The sequence below is a fragment of the Perognathus longimembris genome, unplaced genomic scaffold (assembly GCF_023159225.1).
Source record: "Perognathus longimembris pacificus isolate PPM17 unplaced genomic scaffold, ASM2315922v1 HiC_scaffold_5931, whole genome shotgun sequence".
NCBI classification, from domain to species: Eukaryota; Metazoa; Chordata; class Mammalia; order Rodentia; family Heteromyidae; genus Perognathus; species Perognathus longimembris.
This window is the reverse complement of record NW_025961413.1, coordinates 227,721-233,870: the sequence shown is the minus strand read 5'-3', so window position 1 is coordinate 233,870 and position 6,150 is coordinate 227,721. Positions and strand designations below refer to the sequence as shown.

The following is a 6,150-nucleotide window of genomic DNA, read 5'->3' as shown; positions in this document are numbered from 1 at the left end:
ATAATCACAATTACTCATCATTGATACATAATTTATGATGATCATTATTTATGGTGTGTATATAATTTATGGTCATTTATCATTATGATGTGTAAATATTGCACAATTACAATTATGTATAATTTAATGTCATTTAGAATCATGATTATCATTATTAATAATTTAGAAATTATACATAATTTATAATCATAGTTATTTATAATTAATGTACAATTTTCTTATAGTGATCCATAATATATCCTTGTAATGATTTAGAGTTATAATTAAGAATGCATGATTATTTGTAATTTATATAGAATTTGTAATTATTGTTATTCTAAGTATAATTTATTAGTAATGTATAATTATAATTATGTATCTTTTAACGTGATTTATATTTAAAATTATTAATAATATTAAAAATTTATTATAATTTATCTAATTTATGATTACAATTATATATAATTTTATGTAATTTAGAATTATAATTCTTTAAAATTAGTTATTCACTTTATGATTATTTATTATTATCAATACTAATAACATAATTATTATAGTTATGTACTATTTGTATATAACATATTGTTATAATAATTGTATTTAAAATTTATATATAATTTATAATTGTTATAATTATGTATACTGTATATATGTTATCCATATTGTAATATTCCTAAATATATTATTAGTATAATTATTATGCCCTGTGATGGATGAGGCATCATTGTTCATTATCTTTTATTTTTAATTATACATATCTTATGATGTACATCATATTCTTTATATGTACATATAGATTTATTCTGTCCCACATTGCACGTGGTATATTATGTATTTATATACATCTTACTTTCATATATATATATTTATATGTGATATCTCTTTTGTAGGTCATTTGATATCTATTACATATATTATCTTATGTAATAAATTCGTATTTCTTTTTATACCTATTATGTATACATTATCACACATAGTATATAAGAATTATAAATACTGATAATTTATATATAATTTATGATTATTACAATTATTTATAATTTACATGTAATTTATAATTCTATTTATTTATAATTTTAATGTAATTTAGATTATACTATTATTATTATTGTATAATATTTCTCTTTTCTTTTTGTTTCCTCTTTTCTACATTTTACCCTCCATGAGTTGGTCATCAAACCCTGGTGGCGTCCATTTCCCACACTTTGCATTGATCTATTGATTGGATTCAGATATCGATACCCATGGACAGGAGGGATTTCTACCTCCCTCTTGATTGGAATTCATATTACAATTATTGATGAAAACTGAGATGATTGGGATTATAATCACCACACAGGATGATGGATGGAAATTAACATTTATTTTCTTTTTTAATCTATGTTTTGTCCCTCAGGAAATATTGGAAAAATATGGTTGGGAAAAAAATCAAGTCCACGTGTCCATTAGAATCAATTACTATAAATAAATAAAATAATCAAATGATGCAATCTTCAGATCTGTCCCTATAGCAACCTCAAAGCTGAAGGAGCAGGAAGCACAGACTGTAAGTCAAACTCTCCAGTGGCCTTGTGGAGCTTTGCTTCTTTCTCTGTGTTAGAGGCAGAATTCAGGCTTCTTAGACCCTAGTATCCCAACCCTACTCCAGAGTTTGGAAAGAAAAAGCAGAGTCAACCAATAATAACTAACAGGAAATACAAACATGAAGCAAAAAGAACCAACTGATTTCATCCTAATTTTTTATTTTGGAATTTCTCCAAAAAACAATATTGAAAAGCTAACCAGGGATCGAGGCGCCGCCTTTTTTGCTACCTGGACGCAGAGCGAGAGGCAGAGAGAGTGGGAGACGCTATCCGCTTCCATCCTTCCCGCAGACCCTGCCGGAGCCGCTGCCGCTATGGATGATCGGGAAGCTCTGGTGTACCAGGCGAAGCTGGCTGAGCAGGCTGAGCGATACAACGAAATGGTGGAGTCAATGAAGAAAGTAGCAGGAATGGATGTGGAGCTGACAGTTGAAGAAAGAAATCTCCTATCTGTTGCGTATAAAAATGTGATTGGAGCTAGAAGAGCCTCCTGGAGAATAATTAGCAGCATCGAACAGAAAAAAAGAAAACAAGGGAGGAGAAAACAAACTAAAAATGATTCAGGAATATTGGCAAATGGTTGAGACTGAAGTAAAATTAATCTGTTGTGACATTCTGGATGTACTGGACAAACACCTCATTCCAGCAGCTAACACTGGCGAGTCCAATGTTTTCTACTATAAAATGAAAGGGGACTACCACAGGTATCTTGCTGAATTTGCCACAGGAAATGACAGGAAGGAGGCTGAGGAAAACAGCCTAGTGGCTTATAAAGCTGCTAGTGATATTGCAATGAGAGAACTTCCACCAACGCATCCAATTCGTTTAGGTCTTGCTCTCAACTTTTCCTTATTCTACTATGAAATTCTTAATTCTCCTGACAGGGCCTGCAGGTTGGCAAAAGCAGCTTTTGATGATGCAATTGCAGATCCGGATACTCTGAGTGAAGAAAGCTAGAAAGACTACACTTACCATGCAGTTGTTATGTGATAATCTGACACTATGGACTTCAGACATGCAGGGGGATGGTGAAGAGCAGAATAAGGAAGCGCTGCAGGATGTGGAAAATGAAAATCAGTGGGACAGAAAAGCCAACAAGAGAAACCATCTCTGACTACCCCAGTCCTCCCCACCCCTTCCCTTGAAAAGTCCCCATTGTCACTGAGAACCACAAAATCTGACTTTCACATTTGGTCTCAGAATTTAGGTTCCTGCCCTGTTGTTTTTTTTTAAACAGTTTTCAAAAGTTCTTAAAGGCAAGAGTGAATTTCTGTGGATTTTACTGGTCCCAGCTTTTAGGTTCTTTAAGACACTAACAGGACTGTGTAGAGGCTTTTTCAGCATTACTGTATTGTCTCCATGCCAGAAGTGGCAAGATCATTAGAAAGGGAAATTACAATTGAAAGCCATTAGACTCCTAGGTGATGCATCTTAAAAAAGAGATTGATCACACTAAAGAGCCATATGTGAATCATTTTTCCTTTTTCTAATTATTTAAATCAAATTTTATACCAATGTTTAAATTTAATTGGGTGTTAACTTGAAGTGGTTAAAGATTGTCTGTGGGGGGAGTTTGTTGCAATGGTTTTGGTGTAAAAAGTGTTTCAAACTCTGCTGAGGTGTTGGCTGAAAAGTGAGTGCTGGTAACAGTTCACCAATCCGTGGCTGCTCATTCTTGCCTACTTTTTCTCTCTCTCTGAAGCAGGTTAGCATTGAAGGTGATATGGAGAAGCCTGCATGCGTGTTCAGTTCTTTGTTTCTTCTCCTTCCCTCTCTCCTGCCCTCCCTTCTTGCTTCCTCCTCCCCTCCCTTCTCTCCCTCTCCTTTGCTAGCTCAACCTCTTTTGTTCAGTATGTGTAACTTGAAGCTAATTTGTACTACTGGATATCTGACTGGAGCCACAGATACAGAATCTGTATCGTTCTTACTGAAACACAGCATGGAATTAACATTAAACTTAAATAAAACAAGCCTAAATGAAAAATACAAAAAAAAAAAAAAAGAAAAGCCAACCATATGGATGGATAAGTCATCTGTTTAGATTCATCCTTTATTTAAAACATTGAAAAAGAATAGAATATATCAGCAATTCCAATTCCAGGATCTATTCACCATATATTGTTGACATTCAGAGTTCTCTATTTCACACACACACACACACACACACACACACACACACACACACACCTTAATTTCTTAGAACCCAGATTTATTTTTAGCCTAGAGATTTGGCATTCCAAATCAGGGCTCTCTGCTCCTGAGCAGACATTCTAAAAAAGCCTTACTGCCAGATATTAAAAGGCCACTGTATAATTTATTAGAGGAACTTTCAAAAAGCTCTGATAACTTTTTAACCACAAGGGGGAAGCAAAATTACAAGCATCCTAATAAGCTCCAACCCTGCACTGGGCACTTGTGAATGTGTAGGAGCTACATAGTCTTAGCTCCTCAACTCTTCTGCCTCCTCCTTTGCAGCATGCCATGAAGGAGTATTCAAATTCCCTGACATTCCGTCTTGTCTCTCACCTTCACATGTGTGATTCCATTTCCCTAAAAAATGAGAGAGACAGAGCTAATAAAAACTCAAATCAGCAAAGTATTAGCTAACAGGATCCAGAAACTGATCCAGAAAATCATACATCATGATCAAGTAGGCTTCATCTCACAGACCCATGGATGGTTCAACATCCACAAATCAATAAACGTAATTCACCACAACAGAGCTAAGACAAAGAACCACATCATCATCTCAGCCAATGCCCAAAAAAGCCCTTGACAAAATACAACACCCATACATATTAAAAGCCCTGGAAAGAACAGGAATAGAGGGAACATTCTTTAAAACAATAAAAGCCACATATATCAGACCAACTGCTAATATCATATCAAATAGGGAGAAACTAAAACCATTTCCCCTGAACTCAGGAACAAGACAATGACGCCCACTCTCCCCGCTTCTATTCAATATACTTCTGGAATCCCTAGCTATAGCAATAAGTCAAGAGGAGGACACCAAAGGGATCCACATGGGCAAAGAAGAAATCAAACTATCCCTACTCACATATGACATGATCTTATATCTGAAGGACCAAAAAAATCAGTCTCCAAATTCCTACACCTAATAAACCATCCTGGCAAAGTAGTAGGATACAAAATCAACCCACAAAGATCAGCAGCTTTTGTGTACACCAGCAATGCACAAGCAGAAAAGTAAATTATGGAAATAATAGCATTTACAATAGATAAAAAGAATAAGTTACCTAGGGATTAACCTAACAAAAGACATGAATGACCTATTTAATGAGAACTAAAAAATCTAAAAAGGGAAATCAAAGAGGGCACAAAGAGATGGAAAGAGCTCCCATGATCATGGGTAGGCAGAATCAATATAGTGAAAATGGCCATACTGCCCAAAATGTTATACAAATTCAATGCAATAATCATCAATATCCCAGCTACGTTCTTCACTAGAATAGAGAAATCAACCCATAAATGCATATGGAACAGCAAAAGACCTAGAATAGCCAAAACATTTCTAGGCAAAAGAAGCAGTGCAGGAGGTATCACAATACCAGATTTCAAGCTCTATTATAGAGCCATCATAACAAAAACAGCCTGGTATTAGTATAAAAACAGACCTGAAGACCAATTGAAAGAATAGAATACCCATAAATAAAGCCACATTCTTACAATCAGCTGATATTAGACAAAGGAGTTAAAGACATTCGATGGGAAAAACATAGCCTCTTCAACTCCTGGTGCTGGGAAAACTATGCAGCCACATGTAGAAAACTCAAAGTAGACCCTAGCCTATCACCATGCACCAAGATCAACTCAAAATGGATCAAGGACCTCAACATCAGACCAGAATCTCTGAAACTACTGAAGGACAGAATAGGAAAGATGCCAGAACTTATAGGCACAGGACGGATCTTCCTGAATATAGTCCCAGGGGCATAACATATAGGGGAGAGCCTCAACAAATGGGACTACTACAAAAACAGTTTCTGCACAGCTAAAGACATAGCCACCAAACTAGAAAGGCAGCCAAACGTATGGGAAAACTTCTTCACCAACACAGCAACAGAAAAAGGCCTAATATCTGTCATCTACAGAGAACTCAAAAAACTAACCCCCTCCAAGCCCAGTAAACTAATTATTAAATGGGCAAAGGAGCTAAAGAGAGACTTCACAGGAGAAGAGATAAAAATGGCAAAGAAACATATGAGCAAATGTTCAACATCCCGGGCAATGAGGAAATGTGAATAAAAACAGCCCTGAGCTACAACCACACTCCAGTTAGAATGGCCTATACTCTGAACTCAGGCAACAACAAATGCTGGAGGGGATGCAGGGAAAGAGGAACCCTTCTCCATTTTTGGTGGAAGTGCAAATTAGTACAACCACTTTGGAGAACAGTATGGAGGTTCCTCAAAAGCTCAACATAGACCTACCCTATGACACATCCATACCACTCATAGGCATCTATCCTGAACAACAGATCTCAGGATATCAAAAAGACATCTGCACATCCATGTTTATCGCTGCACAAGTCACAGTAGCCAAAATATGGAAACAACCCAGATGC

At 35.7% G+C, this 6,150-nt stretch overlaps 1 pseudogene; it reads left to right on the top strand.

Moving 5' to 3' along the window:
* The first annotated feature begins 1,854 nt into the window (after nucleotides 1-1,854).
* Nucleotides 1,855-2,953, top strand: LOC125345581 (annotated as a pseudogene).
* Nucleotides 2,954-6,150: the final 3,197 nt, after the last annotated feature.